The sequence below is a fragment of the Echeneis naucrates genome, chromosome 18 (genome assembly GCF_900963305.1).
Source record: "Echeneis naucrates chromosome 18, fEcheNa1.1, whole genome shotgun sequence".
Taxonomy (NCBI): domain Eukaryota; kingdom Metazoa; phylum Chordata; class Actinopteri; order Carangiformes; family Echeneidae; genus Echeneis; species Echeneis naucrates.
Window position 1 is genome coordinate 9,062,691 of NC_042528.1, and position 23,414 is coordinate 9,086,104.

At 40.0% G+C, this 23,414-nt stretch overlaps 1 protein-coding gene across 3 annotated transcripts in view; it reads right to left on the minus strand.

Moving 5' to 3' along the window:
* The window catches only part of slc8a4b (solute carrier family 8 member 4b), an 80,351-nt gene extending 64,842 nt beyond the window's left edge, over window positions 1-15,509 (minus strand). For all 3 annotated transcript variants that reach the window (XM_029525862.1, XM_029525861.1, XM_029525860.1), the window contains exon 1: window positions 15,360-15,509. The gene's annotated coding sequence lies outside the window, so the exon portion shown is untranslated. The remainder of the gene's footprint in view (window positions 1-15,359) is intronic.
* Window positions 15,510-23,414: the final 7,905 nt, after the last annotated feature.

Genomic DNA, 23,414 nt, shown 5'->3' on the forward strand with positions numbered 1-23,414 from the left:
CTCCCACTTGCCTGCTTTGTGCCAGCAAATGACAGTTCTGACTCTAAGCATTGATAACTTTACTTCAATAAGAATAGAAGGCTGAGCTGCCTGACACTGCTTTCTAATCACAGACTTATGTGTTTTAGTGAGACATTTTAATTTGCTTATCCTGGTTCTCTGAAGAGCATACAGGATGTCAGAATGCCAGACTTTCTGAGCTGTGTTCATTGCCCTGCCAGAGGTCATCAAAAGGAGGCTGGAGATCATGCCTTACGCACCAAATATGCCAGTTCTGTCATGCTGTCAGCAGCACAGCCAGAGAAAAAACCATGACATCACTTACTTCATATACAACACGTCAATATAGGCTGTCAATACGGAAAACGAAAAGATTCCAATAAATAACTGAATTGGTCCAAGAGTTGCCAGGTAATTCCTCTGCAGGTATTTATTGTGGTTTTATGTGCAAATGTTACACAAAAAATTATCAGAAAATTATGAATGTACGGTTCAGTTAGCCCAGTTTTCAAAGGTCACATCCAAGAACTTGTTCAAGGTTGTGAGTCAGCAAAATTGGAAAACATGAATGATATTCAACCATAACAAGACCACTCTGGAATTGTTATAGATTGTGGCTGACTCTCTAATCCTCAACCCCTGCTGAGAGCAATATCGCCCCTCCCCACCTAGCAACTTCCGAAATACTTTGATCTAATGTCTTTCAGTCTGGTGCAGCAAGAAAGCATCTCAACCAATTTTCAACCTGAGGACATAGGCTCCAAACTCTATGGTGGAAATCATCCAAGTTTCAACATTGAATCCCCGCAACTCTGAGGGAAGGGGGATCTAAGTATAAACTATTGGAAAGAAAGCCACAAAAGATGACAAAACTAACAAGACAGATCGGTACAACCTCGGTCCTTTGATGTTAAATTGGACCCAAGAGCTGAAAAAAAATACCACAACCTTTATATAGCGGCCAGTCCACTGCCAAGAGGGAGAAGTAACTTCCACAACCCAACAACACTTAGCAACTACAACTCTCTCTAACACATATCATCCTCCTGACTGTCAAAGCAGCAGAGCTGATGGCTTCTTGCCAAAATGACCCCAAAACTGAGGGGCTGCTGTACACACAGTGTTCAGAGATAGACAGATGATGTTTCAGCACACAGGTCTTCTAAATGATCACCTCAGTCTCGAAGAACGCCTGAGGGCCCAAACGTCATCCGTCTCAAATGAAGAAAAACGCGTATGGGGCCAGAAAGAGTGACGGTTTATTCCCATTCTTTCAATGTACTGAGATAAGAAGCAATAGCACCTGCAGTGGTTATGCTGTAAGCACTGTTCATAGATTTTTTATGTTGTATCTATATAAATGAGAGCATCTGGTGAGTGTCCGTAGCATTTTTACATTATATCATATCCTATAATTTTGCTGAAAGTCATTGTTTAGGCTTGTTGGTTGGTCTTTAAATATGTTTGGCAGCTAATTAGAGCTTTGCGGTGGACTTTTACTGTGACAAAAATGTTAAAAACATTAATTGATTCCTCGCTCTCTTGCTTACTCAAGTAGCCAACATTGTGCATGTGTGGGACACTCAACAGCAGCCTACAGCGCTGGCAGTTCTTGCACAAAGGATGAAATACAATCCTGCCAGAGCCACTGCCAAGAAGTGTTCATAATTACAATAGGCTGAATTTACAATCTCTTTATAATAAAGTGGGGTTAGGTGACGATTATTTGCAGCCAAAGTTTGTGATTTTGATTGATGAGACAAGTAGGTTTTCAATATAAAAATAATGCTTAGTCCAGCTTTAAGGTCAGACTAATAGTTTGGAAATAAATAACTGTACCTGAAAGAACAGAAGAACATGGTGATTCATTAAATAATACCTGAGTGTAACATTGGTAGTGCACGTTGCCTACTTGTTTTGTGCTTTGGCTGTTGAAATGGTGTTTATACAACCCCTTCAGGGTGACAACTTCACATATTTACACAATCCTACACAAAAACACACACACGCACTATAAAAGAATCATGTGGCAAAGACTCCAGTAACATTTAATTTCCCATCTGCTCTCCTCAAAGACATCTTGAGCTGTTTGCACCTGCTTCATAGTAGAAAGACACACACATACTATTAAATTCCACATTTATACAACATACAACTCCCGTCCATAAGACCGAGTAATGCAGAGGCCCCTGAAGCACACACACATAAAGGATGCAGCACTGCTCTGGTGGCAATGTTTCTCTGCCCTCAGGGGGTTACACACGTGCTATAGCTCCTAGCAGACACTCACTAATTTTTTTTTCCCCATTGTTTCCACACACTCACTAGGTCTCATTACTGCTCACACACACACACATACACATAAACACATGCATATATTAACATACAACCTGCAGTAACAAATTCTAAGCAAAAGTGGGGATGCATAAGCACTATATCTCCAATATATCTAATAATAATCAATACTACACAGTATATACAGGGATGGGTAGTTTAAGGGAATGAAAGCAGCCTGTGTGTGTGTGTGTGTGTGTGGGTAAGAGAGACAGAGAGAGTGGGTGAGCAAGAGTTAAACAAAGAAAGACAATGTAGAAAGTAGGTCCAAAACTGTTGCCATGGTGATTAATGAGATACAAAAGTCTTTAACGTTATTATTATTGAGTGTGAGGAAAGAGGTTGATCGTGTATGTGTGTGTGTGTGTGTGTGAGTGAGAGAGACAGAATGAGAAGCCCAGAGCGAGACGGAGACAAGAGAAATGGGTAATCCTCAGTGAAATGAGTTTAGTCCTGGCTCCCCAGCTGCTTTTCTATCTTTGGATCAATACTGTTTTCTTGTATTTAACTGGGACACCATCTGACAGGAATGAGGGAAGGAGGTCAATAAAGACACACACTATGTGTACATACAGCTTCAGAGTAAATCAGAGAGAAATCAAATTTCTGCCTGCCTGTCATTTCTCTTTTAAAAAATGAATTAGACTGCTGCTTTTGACAAACAGCTCCTGGTAAAACAGCTCTGAGGGGACTGAGGAAGCAGCAGGGTTAGAAGAACATGAGTGGGGTTGTAATTGGAAAGCTGGCCAGTTTAAAGCCCCTTAATGTGACTGGAGCAAATGATTAAGTAAAAACTTCTACTACCTCAAGATTTAGAGTTATTGGGCAAATGAGCAAGGTATCAAACTTATGTGATGCACCAGAGCAGGGTAGTCCTACTTGTCAGCTCCTTTATGTGTCACTGTGACTCATTTTCTCTCTGTGACAGTTCTGTGAAAGCAACTTCAAGAACCACAAAGTTTATTTTAACTTTGACGGTGACTTCCTATCTAACAGTCAGGTTGCTATTCTGTTCCAAAAAACCTACCGGAGATAACCAGGGATATCAGTAACCTGAACATGTGATCACCTCTTCTTTAGTTATTTTTTGTCAATCTATGTAGAAGTACTCCGGCTGCAAGCCAAGGCAAAAAGACCTCCATGTTTGATTCAGGTGCCTTTGAAAGTTGAAGATCAGAGCACTTTTCTGTCCTTGAAAACAACAAGCTGAGGCTTTAGAAAATTGCTGTTTTTCCAATCATGTAAATTTGACCAACCCCCCCCCCCCAAAAAAAAAAAAAAGATTATAAAGCTGGCAAAATGTTAACCTTAAGGGATCATGGAAGCAAGTTTCAGGTTTTATGTTCAAGTAAAGTCTTCAAAATCCACCTTGAAGAGGAGTAGAGCGGAACTATTCTTATTTCAAAGTAGCAAAGGATAAAATGAATATGTTGAGAGTAATACATAAAAGCTTGGATGTTTTCCCTCAGTCTCATTCATTTTTGGCCTCAACAGGCAACTTTTTTCAGCTAAAAAGCTCACACCTTCTGTACAAGAGCAAAGTGCAAATCAGACCTGGAATGATTCAAATTCATCGAATTATGAGAATATGAGATATGAGAACAGCTTGTTTTGCTGTTCCTAAGAGGTACCAAAAAAAAAAAAAATCTATGAAAGCAGTGAGAACTTTTTTTTTTTTTTTTTTTGCAAAAATCATTTGTACCTACTTTAAAATTAATAATGTCAAAGAAACAGGGATATTGATTTAAAATACCAAAAGGTTATATTAGGTACAAAAGTATAATTTATTAAAATGTGTTTCAGTGCAGAAGAAAATGAAAACATTTTCTGTCTGGTTATTTGATGATTGGTGGCTGGCCAACTATTGCTAAATTGCTAAATGGCTTTTCCTTTACAATTTCTTCTGCATGTGAGCATGTTTCCAACAACCTTCAGCAGTTTCATTAGTTAGATCGTCTTCCCCAAAGGACCAAATAAAAGCTGGTCAATTGATCCACAGACCCAAAGGTCGATGTGACCAAACTGAGGTGGGCATGAAAGAGCTTTTGAAGCTTTCGACTCGCCCAACATCCTACTCAACCAGGAGATCAGAATAACAAGCATCCATTACACAGCCAGACCCACACTCCACTGCACACACATGGGTTTGTCCTAATTATCCTATTTCCATCTTCATACATTTTCTATGTATATGCATGTTAACTGTGTACTCGTATTTGTGTAAAATGAATGGTTGGGTTAGGAAGTGCGTGGGTGTGCATGTGAATATTCAGATGTAACAGTGCACAACATTTATTCAGTCTTTGAAGTCAGTAATTGGCAGCAGGCTTATTGTGAGGATGTGGAGCTGGATGCATGTGATGGCTGTACATGTGCGTACCTGCATATGTGTGTGTATTAATGTTTAGTGTCTACTTTGATCCATCTAAAAGCATGTTTGAAGCAGCAATTGGTATCCAAGCAAGCAACAGATTGTCATGCTGGTAAATGCAGAGAAGAGAAGCAAAGTGATGAATAGGGAGGGGAGGATTTTCAAAGGAAAAGGAAAGATACGGAAGGATATGCATGGAAAAAACAGAGAGGGCATGGAGAAGAAGAGAAAAAAGCAAAGCAGAAGAGAAAAGAGTAATGGTGGAAGGATACAGAAGAGGAAATGAGAAAAGTGTCAGTGGGGCCTTTAGGCTGTACAGGCCAAAGAGGTTTGGTGGCATATCAGCAGACAGATGAATGGTGAAGTGTGTATGAATGTTTCATTCTACCTCTAGATTATTACTCCACATTAGAAAATTAAGGTAATGAACATGGCCGTAGGACGAGAGGTTAATAACTACACTGCCTTTATGAAGACATAATCAGGGATGAGAGGGGAAAAAATAACAGGATGGACCCAGTCAGAGGAGGAAGACCCTCGGAGAATGTGAGTGTGTTAAATTCATCCCAGAGAGGTCTTGTGTGTAAAACTGTCAAAAATGAATAAGTTAACGTTGAATTCAATATGAGATATACAGTAGACCAACACACACTCAGTTTTACTGAGAGGTGTTTTCAATATTGATATAAATGGGGTGAACTAAGCAATGTAATGTAATGTATCCTAACAGGTGATGTTTGATCACGATTGTAACTCACTGAAATTTAATCCCCACCTATGATGTGAGGATGCGTGCATGCATTATGCATGCATGTAATAGGTTTGATGTGACATGTAATATTGAAGTGTTTTGGGAATCCTAATGAGGCTATAAGATAAATAGAAAGTGTGTAATTTCCTCACACAGCTGTAGACTATAACATGTGAGATTGTAAGCCTCTTTCTAAATGACCCTGGCACTCTGATAAATATGTAATTCTATCTTTAGATAATCCCCATAATATAATGTATGCAATCCCATAATGCATATTACCCGTATGGTGTTACGCAACACACAATCACCATCATCGTCTGCTAGTTTTCTATGGATATGAAGTCATGGATATGTTTGGTTCATGCACACACACATCTACTCCCATCACTCCCTGAACTCAAGTCATGTTGCAGATGTTCATATGCAGCACAGTATCTGCCAGGCTCCATTTGTTTGTTTTTTGCCTGTGTGTGTGTGTGTGTGTGTGTGTGTGTGTGTGTGTGATGCTGAGAGATGCTGGCAGCATGGTGCTCAGACTTCCCTCCATGGCTAAAGTCACACACAGAGAGAATAGCGCAGAGCCTGGGGGAGCTTGCAAGCTAAAGTGTGCACACACAAAAACAGACACACATATACGCACAAACACCCACACGCTTATCATGCATAAATAAATGCATAAGAACACTGAAAGTGAACATTTAAACTTAACATACCCACAACAACTCACCATACCGTATGTCTTTTACTGTTCGTTCACTCGTGGATTTTTTTTTTTTTTTTCTTTTGCTACAATGATTTGGTGACACAGCCACATACACAGATGTATACAAAACACATTTGCACAGGCTGTTCATTTAAGTGTTATTTTTCTGCTGTGGGGGCTTTGATGGCACACACATGAACTCACACGAGGCTCTCAACTAAGAGCCATCACAGCATACACACTCTCCCTGGATGCCTTTGCCTTTACACCTCCACTCAAAGCTTTGCTCCATTTTGATGTCATAGCCATTTTCTGCAGCTCAGGTGTTCAGCCTAACTGGCGTGTTGCAAGTGAGTGCAAACCGAAAAAAGAAATCAAGATTTGAGGGGACTAGTGATCACTTTATGAGTAAAGCTTCAGGAACAGTGGTTTTAGCCAAGTCGACTTGTTCATGAATCTGCAAGTACAAGGTAAATAACAGAGACAGCATCATGGGAAAAAGCAATTTACAAATGAAAGGGGGCATGTGCTCCCGCAGGAATGGAGACGGAAAGAGACCACAGATGCTATACTTTGGCAAAGTACTTGAAGAGCAAAGTAAAAGTCCATTATCCAAAATCCTACTTAAGAGAAAGACCAATATTTTTGATCAAAAACTAGCTTAGAACATAAAAAGTAGAAGTAGCCTAACATGCTCCTGAACTTTGTTGCTATGTAAAATGTTGGCTGTTTTGGGGAGAAAAAAATTTAAATTAAACATCTCAGCAATTTAAAGGAAACTCTTCAGAATATGGAGCTACAGGTCAAAAGACGAGAAGGTTGTGACTCACTGGTTTAACACACAGTGCAGCAATGCATTGCATTTATAGATAAATCATATCATGCATTATTTCATATAGTAGCCTCTGATGTTTCCCCCTCATCTCTCCTCCCCCTCACTCTATTTTTTCCTGATCTTATTTTCAGTCTCCTTCCATCTCCACTGCTTTGTCACTACTCTCCAGATAAGATATTTGTGCACTTTGCAACTCCTTTGGCTCAATGCTCAGCCATATTCATAAAGGACCGGCACTCCCCTGCTCTCTCTTTCCTCCATTTCTTTAATTTCAAATGTAAATACCTCTGTGGTGGTGAGAAATTACTGCTCCCTTAGCTGACTGCCAAAAGGAAGTGTGTGTGTGTGTGTGTGTGTGTGTGTGTGGGTGTGGGTGTGTGTGTGGGTGTGTGTGTGGGTGTGTGTGTGTGTGTGGTCCCGTCAGAGATGCCAAGAAGCAGTCCAGTTTGATAACTTAGCAGATGGATAACACTGCTGCTTTTGATTTGTTTGTGTTCAGGAAATGGGAGCGACAGAGTTCTGGCGAAAATAATGAAGTTAAATAGAAGCGAGTCTTTCATTAGCTCAATGCTTTCCAGTATAATAAAACCCCACAGGGCTTTTTTCATTTCACAAGAGCAGCACAGAGTGGCAGCAAAAACGCTCTATAACAGGAATGTATTTTCAAAGGAGAACAATATGTTCAGGGAGCACAAGAAAAGATAACAAGTGGCCTTATTTTCAGATTCATGCTGGCACCTGTGTCCTTTTGAAATCAGTTACACGGAGGTCTGTGGGGCCTGACACTGAACATAAACACACACAAAGACAAACCATGGAAATATTGAGTGTGAAAAAAAGACAGAATAGAGAAAAAGCTGTGATTTGGGTGTATATAAGAGGGGCAATAGCATGACACAGAGTGGATTATGGGTATTTAAGAGCTCTTGCTGTCCACTCCTGTTACATTTCAATTTTTATTGTTTTCCAGTCTGATCCTTATCCCTTCTTTTATCCAATGATGAAATCGCCAGACTTAACAATACTTCCTCCACACAACTAAAACTAACACTTTCAAGATTTCACGATCACACAGGCATGTACCCTTGTGCACACAATCTCATACACACACATTGCATGCTAAAACACCCGCAGTCAGGCATGCAACATGACTGGACAGCTACTGTGTATGTGTGTGTGGATTCTAATCAGATTATGTAAACCAGGTTTGGGTTTATGCTGCTGTGACAGATCACGTACAACTGAAAAGAGGAAGAGGTTGGGTAAGAGATGGACTGAAAGTACCAGAGGAGAGAAGACTAAAGTGAAATGGATGAGTGAATTAGGAAATGTAAGATAAAGTGTTATGGGGCAGGGCAGAGAAGGATCTCGAATGATTAAAAGTTGAAGTTGAGTGAGGCAGTAAAACAGACAGTAATAAGGACATATGGGAGAAACCACAGATAGAAATCGGGCCAGGGAGAAGCAAAGGTAGTAAACAACTCAGGTGTGGAATGGCAGACAGGAGATGGAAGAGAGCAAAAGGTGAGGAGAGCGTAATGGGACGACCTGGGAAAACACAGATGAGGCAGGCAAGACAGAAAGAGACAGGTGGCTATAAAGGGCAGTGAACCTGATGAGTGAAATGATGATAGCAGAGGTAAGTGAAAGAGGCAGGAGGAAGGATAGAAAGAGAAATACAATTACTCCATACGCCCTGCAGAGCCTGTAGCAGCTTTCAGAACATTGTTTCAGTTTAAAGCCTGCCACTAGAATATTTTGGCTCATCATTACACTGTCGTCGTCATCTCATGCACTTGTGGAATGCTGCTCTGAAATCTAATGTGGTGATGGAGCCATTTGTTTTAGACTCAGCCAAGGCAATCGGACAGTTTTCATTTTCAGAATTTGGACTCATTCCCTGTTAAAGTTGCTTTCCACCTAAACTGTAGGCTGACATTTCAGCATGAAAACTAATTGGAAGGGAGCAGCTGAAATGTGTGCCTGCTTATGGACAGAGAAGAACAGGCAAGAGTTGAACTTTGGGAGGAAAGAGAGGGAGCAAGACAGACAAGGCGACAGGATGGAAGGTGAAAATTAAAGAGTGAAAGCAGTAGAAACAGGGTGGAGAGGGAAAGAGAGAGAAATAACAGGGTGGACAGGGGAGGGATCATTTTGAGAGAGCCAGATACACAGAGAAAGAAAACAGTCGGGACATAAATCCATACTTAAACAAGTGCTTTATCTAACCCTTTGACAATCAGTAGTCCCTCCAAAGAGTCTTGCTTATTTCTTCACATTTTTCCTTTATACACACATACACACAGCTTTCTACAACTGGCCATTTCGCATTCTGCCTACTCAGGACTATCCTTTCAGCAAAGTTTTAAAGGTCAAAGTGTTTTTCATCTGTGTACATTTTCACAGTTGATTGGATACATCTGCCATTGTGCATTTTCTATCTTCCTTGACATTCATGAATTCAAGAGCAGATTGAGTTGACTCTAGCCCAAGAGCTGTGCTAAGAAAAGAACAGAAACAGTTTTTTTTCTCTCTTTACATCATAGCCTCCTTATTATTCTCCACTTAGCACATTTTCATGCTGCCAAGGATGCAGTCATCCCAAAAATGTAATCTAAGATAACAACGGCAACAACCATGATAACATCTCCTGGACAGTCTGCCCTGTGAGTCATGCCGCACACATACGCACACAGACGGACACCTGCAAAGTGACAGGCACAGAGACAGACTGATTCACAGACACGGTTACTACCGCTCACACGCACCCTGTGCCATACGCTGAGCTTACTCATAAAACAAATGGCTCTCCTTCACTCTAGTGTTTTCTATTCTTAGCAGCAGCAGGACAAACCTCTGTGCATATCAATGTGCCACTCATTGTTAAACATCATCTATTAGAATGACAGTGATGACAGTGCCATCCAGTGTTGTGTGTGTCTCTGTAAATGTATGTCTGTCAGATTTTCTGATTTTTCATGTAAACTTTAGGCCCAGATTTTGATTGTGATTCGTTTTGTGATTGTGTGTGTTAGTGTGTGCATATGGACATATGTGCATGTGCCTGTGTACACACGTCTACACTTGCAGGTTTGGATTTGGTAAGGCGTCTGTGCTTTGTGTATGATGTTGATTCTAAATAAATGTTGACCCAAGGACTCGGAGGACACAGAGCCATCATGTTGGATCATTGTTTATCTGTACAGATCAATGAGAGAGCCTGGTCAAGGCATCCTGACAACTGGTCCTCTGTGACTGATTCTCTACAGGAATCTTCAGCCATTTATCATTGGATACTTTATGTGTAAAACAATAGCTACGGCTTTTCAGTTACAGTGTTAACTGAAATGCATTCATCAGTTTTGAAAACCAATGACAGGGGAAAACCAATACGATTACTGTTTATATAACAAGGATTAGGACTGAGCTGGGTGTATTCTTTCTAGGTAGACTATTGGACTTTGTGAAAGAAGATAATATATAATGCGGTTCTTCTTTACATTGATGGAAACAAACGAAGAAATAAAATCTCCCTAAACATGACCAGTAACTTTTAGGAGGTAACATTAATGTTAACTCAAGATAGTTTGCTGACTGATTGATTCCCTTCGACTCGTAAACTTGTACGCCTGAAATGCACCATAACCCAGAAATTGACACTTTTTCTCTTGTTCAGCAAAAGTGACCCAGGAAGGGGGGGGGGGGGGGGGGGATCACAACAAATGCCAATTCATTGTTATGAAATTCACCCCTCTTCACATTCACGAGTGAAAAAGCACTGACAAATGATGTGAGAAATGGGAGGGTATGAAAGGCTGAAAAGGCTTTTTGGAGTTTAGTCACAATCACTTTTGCTTAAAAAGTTCCATTCAGCCCATTCACACTTTGGAGCATTACATTGAGACCTATTAGAGAGAAGTTGACTCTGAATCGACTGTTATGGATTGTTCTATGTTGACTAATCATGAATCATGAATCTTCTCCATTCAAACATAGATATACATAAAATCTGAAGATTAGATTAGATTAGAAGATGGCAAGGTGTCACTTCACACTTCACCCTATATTAAATATGTAGCACTATGAGATAATACATGGTATGTAATAAACCTAGTGAATTCAAATACCACCCGTGATTTACAAACTGTTGTCAAGACAACAGATCCCGCCGTCCTGCCTAGAATCGAGCTTGCCGATTCATCATAATATCAGGACAGAAAAATACCAAATTCAGTGTGAAATTCTTTTAAGGACTTGGTTTATCATTAGCCACTTTGTCTCTGACTTTCTAAGAGTGTGAGGGAGATCACTGATGGTGCAATGGAATCTGCTTGCCCAGCTTGGACATCACACCATTTGGCAATAAATATGTCAAATGAATTCCCAAAGTGATGCTTTGGTAGTGATTGGGGACTGTGTGGAATAAATGATGTGAGAGGCAGGACCAACTTGTTTGGCCCCCCCATGAGGGAAATCCAGCTGATATTAGGTCAGCACTATTCATTTTTATTGCTTTTCTAAACTCAGAGGGTGTTTCATCCAGAATATATTTGAAAGCTATATTGTTCCACTCATCTGTGTAAGCCATTATTGATATTTTAGCAGTTTCTCTTTGGACTGGAGAATGGTGCATTATTTTGATTTTAAAATATTCTCTGCCATAGTCACGTTATATTAAACACATTTTCAGCTTTTCTATTTATTTCCCAACAGTCTCATATTTTGTAGCTGAATTTCACAAAAGCCTGTACTGCCAATAAGCATTTTGGGTTTGATATGCTGTAGTTTGATTGTATAAGCCCACTTTTCTATTCACAGTACACTGTACCAATACACCGTACCTCAACACTGTAAGTGTTGAGGCGCCAATATGAGATGTGTTGTTTGGGCCAGAGACAGCTTGTTGGGTGCTGTCCATGAATGTAAAACACTGCATAAATAGACCAGGATGGGCCAATGACTTTGTACCAAAGCTGGAGAAGAGATAGAGAGTATGATATATCACTGCCTGCACATTCTACTGTTAAAGTGACTTAATTAATCAACCTGTAGGCAAAAGGCCATGCTTTCCGCCTTGAGGGGGGACATTTAGGAAGCAGTATGATTAAAATGCCTCCTCAAATTATCCTTATTAAATAGTAGTCTAACATGATGAGGGAGATGGAGTACAAATGTTTTTAATAGAAAGATATACAACTCAAACTAGAGAAATCACAATTTTCTGCTCCAGAAGTTCAACATGAGCTAACTAGGTAACATTGTCACACACTGCTAACTAACCTTCTTCATTGCTGAGTAAAAAAACTCACATTCCTGCCAAGCTAATGCTTATATTACATTTTTAGGTTGAATTTAAATTATTTCCTCATTTCGCTTACAACTTCTTGATTCATTAATTCATTCATTTTATTTATAGAATTATATGTCATATGTATATATATCTTTTATTATCAGTTGAATAATGGACACTTTAGGACTCCATAGAAGGAGAGGCCTCCATTTGTAATTTACAAAATGACTTTCAGAATGACTTTCACAATCAATAAAGTCAAGCCCCTCTGGTGCTATTTTGGCCCTGAGAGCCCCAGAGGGGCCATAAAATACAACTAGTTAATATTTTAGAGGTTCGAATATTATGCATGATTTCAAGGAACCATGCACTTCTATCTATGACAGGACAGACTCATTACAGTGTCCTATGCAGTGTCGGGCAAGTTATTGATAATTAGTGATTAATTGTAATTTCTAAATACTTATGTCAAAAAGTTATTCAATTACTTTTCAATTACTACATAAAAGTAATTAATTATTAAGAAAATACATTTTTTGACCCATTTTTCATTGTCATTTTCATTGATGCTTCAATTGTACATGCTCACACATTATTTTAGTGACAAAACTGTCAGATTCTGTACACTGGCTCCATTATCACTAATGAAAGTAAGTAGGATAACAACAACTTCCCCTTTTCTCCTCTTCATTTATTGTCTTCCTACTTTTCTGTTATTGTCAAGATTACCTTTCCCCTCCACTCCATTCAGAACACAAGGCATCTCTCTGCAGGGCTAACAACCTCCCACTGACATGACTAACAACGTGTAACACTCACACAGGATGCAGAGAGAAGAGAAGAGGATTATGACCAGAGGGACTTTCCTATCCCGCTCAGCCATTGGAGGGACAGGACTGCTTGCCAGTATGCTGACAGTAGGGGGATCCCTGGGTTTGGTAACCACTGACAGCTTGAGACCAGTGCCAGAGATACACATAACCAGATTAGCATGGACAAGAATAGAGACCAAGATGTGGGTAACCGCCTTGTCCAGCAGGCTAGTGAATGTGTTGTTTAAGTCATTAATAGATTAGTTGAGGACAGAGTCACAGGAAGGGAAATGAAGACAGAGACAGAAAGAGAGAAATTCTTTGATATCTTTGGCAACAGCACAAATGCACAGGTACTTAGCAGGTGGAAGGCAGCATGTATTATGTGAATACACGAAACACATATACCAAGAGTGAGACTATTAATGTGACAACCTCAATGTCAATATTGATGTTTCTAGGATTAGGCCACTTGGAAAATAATGAATAAATGCATGTGTTTTTATTCCTTGACACCTGGTTTCATTTACAGTCACAGATCACCCAGGATGAATAAGGGAACAGAGGATGACCAGTAAGGAAGCCCAAAACATGCTGTTGCTGTGCCTTACTTAGTTAGGAGCACAAATATAAAGAGCAGGGCGTCATCTGATGGTTTTTTAAATTAAACCTCTAACGGAAATTGATTCAGAATCACCAACAACCTTGTCTCTCAGAAAGTTGCTTCTATGGCTGACCTCTAAAATGCAGCTTTTGAACAGTTTAGTCCATCTGCTGTTTTATTTTCCTTAATCATTTACTCTTGATGCCAGAAAACACTATAGATATTACTGACCTGTACATGCATATTTTGTCTGCACTGTTTTCTCATGTATCACTGCCCTGCAGACATGGCCCGCATTAGTTCAGTAGTCAGTAAATGCCCAATGGACAGTAACAGCGAGACCGCATCAAAGCTGCTTAATACAAAGAGTTATTGAGGCTGATGTAAGCTGAAAAATGGAAGGAGACATGCAAATTCATTTCTAGCCTACATTTCCTAAGACAGCTTGGGTCCATGAATTATTGAGAGGCTGACATATCGTTAATTAATTATTTATCTTTGTTCAAAAAGTTCCCATATAACCATCATCATGTTGCCATTATCTGCGCTAATCATCATCATCATCAGAAAACGTCAATCATTATCATCAACACCATTATCATCACCATATTGTCATTGATAGATCTACCACCATCATCACCTTCAATGCCGTCAGCACAGAAACACCACCTTCGCCATCATCATCATTATTATTACGGTGGTCATGAAAGTGATCATCATCAAAACTGTCAGTGAGTTTCCCATCATCATAATAATTACCATCAAAACTCCCACACCAACTATCATCATCATAACCATTAACAACAGCAGCATTTTTACACTTTGTACTGGCACTATTTTCATCATCATCATCGCCTGCTGCCCCTGTATGAGTTATATCATCATTCAAACAATCACCACTATTTTCATCATCATCAAAACTAGTATGAACAGCATCATCATCAAAACACCCCAGCCTTTTTTTGTCAGCAACACACAACATTAAACATCATCCTCATCGTTGTCATTACCACAGTTAATCCATCCTCATTGTTATTTCGTCATCAAACCCTCAGAGTTCACCGCACCCTAACCATTCCTCCTGTGCACCCTGACCCGGTGTGTTGACCATCCCCAACCTTCACCTCCCGCCTCGTCCTCCCTTCCCCAGCCCCCGTTCGGCGGGGTTGGAGCCCTGCAGCTCTGGGTAAATGTCATTCACCGTTTCCCTCCAGCGGACACCGGCGCCGGTCAAGCTCCTGTTTACGCACCTACTGCATTCTCAGAGAGTCTCTGCGCCGGAGAAATGCTTATTTGGAGCGGGACTTAAGGCGTCTCCCCGTCAGGGGAAGGGCTCTGCGGTGTCGCACACACCCGAGAGAGACCCCCGGTGTCCTCGGCGGTCTTTCCGGCAGCGTAACGTTCAGTTTCCGTCACTCACCGTCCGCCTGATCTCGCCCTAACAGCTTCTGCGCTCCGTTTTTACGCACGCACAGCACCGATCTGTAAATGACACCGCCCGCTGCAATTAACGCAACTGTCAAAGTGATTGCTCCTCACCTCACACTTACACACACATACCGCCTGGTGTCACACACACACACACACACCCGCAGCAACTCCTACAATTGTGATAAATGCGCATTCAATTATATTTATACAAACAGTAACACTCACGTTGTCTGTGTCCTCTCACCGCTCCGGTACTCTATGTGAAGCCCAGGTCGGGATCCGTTCATTCATTCACTCATCCCGTGTGTTCATCCTTCCCTCCGCTTCGTCCTCATTCAGCGGCTGAATACACGTCTCTCCTCCACTGAAGCGGCGGCGACACAGCACTTCACCCAATGGTTGCTTCGCTCTCTCTCTCTCTCTCTCTCTTTTTCTCTCTCTCAGGCATGAAGCATCTCCTTCCCCTTTCTCTCCTCTTGTTCTGCAAAACAAGAAGACAGCGAGAGGGCGAGAGAGATGTGAACCTGGGGCTGAGGAGGAATGAGCTGATGTGAGCAGGAGAGGGGTTAAGCTCAGGGCTACACAGTCGCTATTTCTGTTTGTGACTGTGGGCTAAGTAGTGTGTGTTAGGGAGGACACAGGATGAATTTGAACCAAAGGAGTGTGCATTCAGTCCCATCAACATCACCCCAGCACAGAGAGGAGAAGAGAGAGAAGATGAGGAAAAACTGGTGAAGACGACAATACAAAAGTTTGTGCATTTCACAAGCTTAGGGTAGCAAACGATTAAGCCCGAAATCTGTCATCAGGATTAAACATCACAAAAGATGGGCCTCCATAAAATGAGAAGAGTGACTGAGGAGGCAAGAGTTGGATCAGGGGAGAGAAGAGAGACCATTTTAGAAATGAACAAAGGGGGATGAGGAGCAGGGGAGGGAGGAAGTGAGTGGAAATGAGAAAGGGAAAGGGGGTATTGAAGGTGACAAGAGAGATGGGTGGGATGGCTGTTTGTGTAGATGGAGAGACTGAGCAGGAGAAGGGAGAGGAGTGCTGGAGTCAGTGTAAATGATGGGAGGGAGGAGAGGAGAGGATAAGAGTGGCTTTACATTATCTATCTCTTCGTCACAGTTGATCAGTGTTCTGCCTCAGCATGAAGCATGGCCTTTACACTGCAATTTAATTCACAGCCTTAGGGGACACACTCACGCATAATCACACAAGCGCAAACAATAACACTGAACTGCTCCAGCCCAATTTCTTACGTATGCTGAAGTACACACAGTACCGCCCACGTCCGAATGCGTTTCAGCTAAATGCACAGCTGTACATTCATAGCTGGACAAACAAGTTCACTTGCGCACACACACACACACAACATAGCTAAATTTGCATGACTAAACAGAGAGTATAAGCACATGTGCCTGAATACAGATAGTAACACACCCACGACGCATGTACTCACATTATTATAAACGGAAGTCCAGAAATGAAATGAACAGAGACCTCCGTGAATGGCTGTACATAAAATATTAAAAACTTTGTTAATGAAGAAGATGGTGGGCTGTGTTTGCTGTGGGGAAATATTCTCCTTCAGAATACTGACAGTGGAAAAAATTTTAAATTCTCTTTCATCTTCTGTGGTTCTTTAAGGATCGTTTTCAGCCACAGATTAAGATACATGGTGGAATAAACTCCAGTGCCCATGACTACAGCAATAAGGAACATGTAAGCAAAGTACAATGATGTGCAGAAATGGTGTTTGAACATAAATGGAGCTTTATAAGTAGATTATTTCACCGTGAGAAAAATATAGACCAACAGACTGCTGAGGAGATAAACTGATCCTCGAATGGTCCCATCATGTTGGATATTATCAGCCTATGATGTTCTGTACATCCCAAGATTTGTTTTTCATTGTTTTTTTAAATCATGTATTTAAGTTTCCTGTAAACCTAAACTGTGAAATTATTTTAGTGACTTCCTTTCCCCTATTTGATGCCTTTTTATTGGCCTGTGGGACAAACATGGCCTTGTTCTATCTATCAAAATGTAATATGTGAATCTGTTATTCCTTTAATGTACAGTAGTTGTAAAAATGCTCAGTGTGTAAGTTTACATCCACTGGACATGTAGTATTTCTGAGAAGGAAAACTTTTCTAGACAAAATTTTTAATTTTTGTATTACTACAGAATAACCCTGCTTGTTACTCCAGGCTAAAAAACTATAGCTCTAATTGGAGATGCAATGAGCAAGAATATTTCAGCACTCCTTTTGCCCTTTAAGCTATCATGCTGCTGATTACTACAGCCCATTTTATCTTTTCAGTAGTGAGTAAAATTGCCTTTTATCTAAACTCAGCACAATGGTGAGATACATTATTTTCAGGCCATAGTACTAACTTGTATAGGTGTATGGTACTGATGGACTAAGGTTATTTTAAGCAACCTAGAAGATTCATATGAATAAGTATCAAGTCAAATATTGGCCAGTTGCTGAGGATTGAGTGTATGCAATACACGCCTGAGCTCAGAAATATCATATTTTACTGTAGAACTGTGATTAATTTTGAGTTGATGCCTGTTAGTTGAAACCAAAATGGCAGCAGTCTTCCAAAGGTCTAAGAGGATGTATAATAAAGTCTGAGTCTTAAATATTACACTGTCAAAACCTCAATGAAAAGATCAGGAAATGCTGTGACACCTGTACTGCATTTTTCAGCTGAGACACTTCTTAATAACCATAGTTTTCAAGCTGCCTTTGGTCTTACTCCCCTGATGAACAGTATGTAATTCTATTTTACGTTGTATTTCACAGACTTATTTGGTGTATGTTACTGTTCTCAGACTCCTCTGTGGTCGATATAAGATGGTCTAAACTGGGTGCTTATCAAATTGCAAGCACCAGTAAAGCGCTGCTGCATTGTACTCAGTTATTTAGCAATAACATTGAACATTGTTTCTCATTCAACACTTGTTCTGGTGCATGTCAGATTACTTTGAACATTACAGTCACAAAGAAATGCACTGGTAGAGCAGAAAACTGGTTGTATTGTGCGGCCGCACTATGTAAATGCGCTTACATAAAAAGGGATGTTTGACATTTTGGGGAAAAAAAATACTTGCCATCTTGCCAAGAGTTAGATGAAAAGAATGACAGCAGTCCAATTTCATTATGGCAAATATAAAACCACCTGGGGCTACACAGAAGGATCAGCTCCACAATAAACCTACTCTGCGTAAATGGATGCACATCATCAGAGCTGGATTTGTCCATTATGTCTGAAAATTTTGGAAAGCTTATAAAAATATAGCTCTATATTTAAAATGCAAACATTTAAAAACCATTAGAAAACTGTTTTGTTAACAAACACATAAAATATTACTTTTTCTTTAAATAATTTACATGTATTTCCTAATATGCGTATTGCAAGTATTGCAATATGTGCCTCCACCTTTATCCTGCAATCACATTACTTCCACTTCTCCAAATATTCTAATATTTCCTAAGAGTATCATAAGGCAAAGATGCAACATTTGACCACAAACACCAGCACAGATTGGTATTGTTTTGTAGCAGGGTGTCACTGGGAGGGCTTTTACCTATTGTAAATTAAATTTACTAGAGACCAAAATTTGCCAAATCCCATTTCTGAAACCTTTCAAGTACACGGTATAACAGCTTACACATCGGACATGAATACACAATAAGCCCACTAATCAAGCCAACCTGCCTTATCTCCAACCTCACGAAGCAAGCCGCCTCAGACTCATTGTGTCAGGCCACCATACAATTGTAAGTAAGGTGAATATGGTCCATAAGGGAGACATCAAACTGTGCTAAATGATGATGAGGAGGATTGTGAGCAAATGAGCCTTGATAATTTGAAAGGGAAAAGATGAGTGTCACAGCCAAACTCAGCTATTTCTCTCACACACCCGCTGAAATATGCAGTATAATACATTTTGCCTGCTTGTACACACACCCATGGTCATGCCCAGATACATGAAACCACACTGAGAATCCCACAAAGAAACAATCCCCCACACAAACTGTTTGATGTCCACTTGGATTGTTAGTGCGATAATGGCCACACAAGCGCATCAAATCATCCGCGGCTGTGGTGTTCTGGCTGTTGGGTGCATCGTCAATCACAATGAAAGTCGATTGCTAAGTGCCTACATGTCTTTGGGATCAACGCTCACATACACCCAGTATTGCCAACAGTAGCATTCAAGAGTCAAGACGTTTATTGTCATATGCACCGTAAAAATCAGCAGTTAAACCACACAATGAAATCCTAACTGTCTGTCCTTCCACACCCGATAAGGATTTAGAGATTCAAGACTGTGACCCATCATGTACACTAGCACAAAACATCCAGACACACAAAAACACATAGTTATAGGCACTCACACACATTTTGAGCCAAAGCATAGGTTCACGTTTGGTGGTTCTACAAAAATACAACAACAAGAGTACACAATCACACAGACACACCAAAAGATACAGATGAGATGCAGACCGCCTCCATCAGCCTGCTGCGTTATTGATCAGTGTTGAAATTGAGCTGCTGATTAATCAGGAAGCAGAAACCAATCAGATTCATGACAGAAACACAAACATAAAAACACACACACACGCACTTAAAGTCCCTGCATATTCCCATAGATGTCATTGTGATTTGTGAAAGTGAAAATACACTGTGTAGGCCAGAAAAAGTGGCATTGAGCTGTCATCTAAAAATGACAACAGATTGGGAGGCCTTTTGCTTAATCTATAATCAATTGTCTCTGTATTAATTAAATCTCCACCTTAGGGAATGGGGAGCATGCTTCAAAAAGAAAAAAAAAAAAAAAAAAAAAGAGTCATGGTGCTTAGTTCCATCCAACAGACACTAGCAAAGCTCTGACAACGTCAGGAAGTTTTGCACTATATACACATTATTAAACTGTGCATGTCAGTAAAACACACACACACACTGATATATGCAAGCATACAGATGCACTCATATTGCATTTTCACATGTATATCTTATATAAACATCAGCCTGCAGCACAAAACAGACTGAGTGATACAGTTGAGTTGAATAATATAAGTGGGTTTTTTTTTTTTTTTTTGAGAAGTGGTGTGAGATGAAAGATACATTGGGTTATCAGTAATGTGTTCCAGCCCCTTTCATTCTAATGATGGCCATCTATCACAGCCTTTATTTTATTTATTTTTTTTATGTAGATTTGTATTGTTGTGCTAATGGTACAGTTACTTATCATATTTCTGTTCTGCTGACTGGGACTTCCTGGAGCCAGCAGCCAGTGCAAGTTCCCATTAGAATTCAATGGTTTGTTAATGTAAATGTGCTGCTTCCTTGCTACACTGCTTTAAAGCACTTTTCCAACTTGGTAAAACTTCAATCAGTGAAGCGAAAGTTGTACACACTGTTAAAGTGCCAAATTGAATCACTAATGAATTACACCATTTTAGGTCTCCAGACACTCCGCAAAATGAAGTCCAAATGTAAAATCACATTTGCCCTAAAACATCCAACAACTTATCTCTTCATTTTCAACTTGTTCTTGTTTCAGTTAGGCTCTCAAGATTTTGTTACCACCTGAATGAGTCCAATTAGTAGCTTGTTTCTATCAAACAACATAAATTAAACAGAGAAAATGACGGCATCTGCTGGCAAGATCCACATGAACTAGTTCATTCAGCAACCCAGATACACAATGGGTGGAGAGACAAAAAGGAGAAAAAAGTGAAGCTAGAAGAATGGAGCTAGAGAGACAGAGCATGTATGATAGTGGTTAAGGAAAGAGAGAGAGGGAGGGGGAGAGGATGAAAGAGATAAGCACAGAAGAACAAAAGATGATGAAGGCACAAAGGCAAAGAAATCGAGAAAGAGCAATTGAATGAGCATAGAAGGAAAATGCAAAGAGTTTGTGAGAGGGTGAAATGAGAGAGATGGGAAAGAGGATTGTGGGAGTGAGGGAGACAAATCTACTAATGCAGATACTGTGTATTGTCATCAGGGCTGAAAACACAGCTCATTTTGGACCATGTTGCGCCTCTCCCTCCAATTTCCCGCTTCTCATCAAAACAGATAAAATCTTTAAGGAAGATTGATTACCCGTTCCTCTTAAACAGAAGGAACAGACCAGAGCCACATGACATATCACCCACATAATAATTGTTATAGAATCTCCACATCATTTGCCATGATAGAGTGACTGTGAGCAGCAGGTTAACACTTTACAAAAGTACTCTAATTATATAAAAGTCAATATTATTTATTGTCATGAACAATGCCAGCAACCAAAGTAATGTTACTTATTTGATTTTACACTTTGGACAACGTTATGTTTCTGTAGGGAACATTTCACTTTTATCCAACCAAACTGCACATGCATCACATTGATACACATGCATCAGAAGGACTTCAGCATTAGAGTAACTTTTGATTTGAACAGCTACAACCATTGGCTATACGATGAATTACACATTGCAGTATACTGGTTTAACCATGGTAACTGAATGCAGCATGCCAATGTGGAGTGCTGCAGGCAAAATTCATGGTAGTGAATATAATCTGATTATCAAACAAAACTTAAACTTACTGCAGGCAATTAAAGCAATATGTGATAACACTTATAGTCAGCTGGTATCAAAAGCTGATTTAATTATCTATTATTTAGTTGCAGTAAAGTGTGAATAATTAAAAACCTGAACCTGAGCTTTCATCACAGCATTTATATTTCAGGGAGCACTGAACTAAAGGTGAAGGTCTTAATATTGTGATTACCCTAACTGAATTACTCAAAGTGTGGAAAAACTATTCATTAACTATCATTACACATTATAATGACAAGCATGTATAAGTGTACACATATAATATACATCTACAGTAGCTCTCGAACACACACCACACCCACCACATAAAAACAGCCAAACCATAATTGATTATAGATGTGTGCCTCTAATGCTGACAAGGCTGAAATGTGTGTGGGAGTGACTGTGTGTGCCTCAAGATCACGCCATCAATAAATTTTGAGTTTTTTATCCTGGATTTTATCTTTTAGCGTTAACCACATAGCTGAAGATTATGTGTTGTCACCATGACCAACAATCAATAGTATGACATTTTGATAAATATGTGCGGTCGATTTATTAAGAAAATTGATCCAGCTTTTCTAATTGATGCTATTTCCGGGAGTCTGTTGGCTTAGTTTGTAGCTCAAGGTTTGAGAGAAGGCAACTAGCAACTAGCAAGAATAAAAAAAAATACACCTACAACCAATTCCAAAACGAGATAATGAAAACCTTGACTCTAACCTGCACAAAAATAAATAAAAAAATAAGATATTACATTTATTACATATTACACTCTTTATGCTCAGCTCACAGTATCTGGTGCAGACACTGGAGCATTATATTTGACACACAGATGTGAGAGTTGGCCTCTTGAGACACAACTCTGAGTTTCCTCAATCCTCTGACAGATTTTTGAAGTGTCTTAACAGCAGTCAGGTTAAATTTATTGTTTAGCTGTACATTTCAATATTTTTATCCACAGGGGAGAAAGTCAGCAACCAATTTTAGTCCCAAACTTTTTGAGGGTTTAACAAGAGCTGAGTTATAAGAGCAGTCGGCTATACAGGGGTGGAGTGGAGGGAATTATAAAGCTGCCATATGTCAACCTTGTGATCACAGAGTTGGTTACACATTGCTGGAGCAGTCTATATAATGAGCATGTGCAGAGAGCAATGATGAAAGGACATGAGTTGAATGAGCAAACTGGAGGAGTGTATTCACTCTGATGTAGGTTAGGTTTAGGTTTTTATCCGCCTCTTTCACCCGAGCCAGTCATCTGACGACTTCTTGGGCTGCCTCTACTGCACATCATCTGTTGCGTTTTCAGTTTCTTTGTACGCCATTCTCTGTGTGTGAGTGTGTGTGTGTGTGTGTGTGTGTGTGTGTCTTGCACAAACACACACTTCTGTATTTTGGATTTGCTGGTTATCTTTTTCTAAACAAAATCATTCTCTTTTTGTCACACCATCCTTCCTTTTCTCTCTCCAAGCTTCAAATAATTAAAAACCTGCCCTGCATTTTATGCAGCAACAGCTTCAAGCAAACTGACTGAACAGGGGTCTATAGAAATATTTGAAGGGACAGTAAGTAATGCTCTGGCAGTGGCAAAACACAGGCAATGTCCTGGCATTAAATTGAAAGGAACATTTCTGGAGCCACTTGGAAACCCTGCCGCATTTGGTTTTGACCAG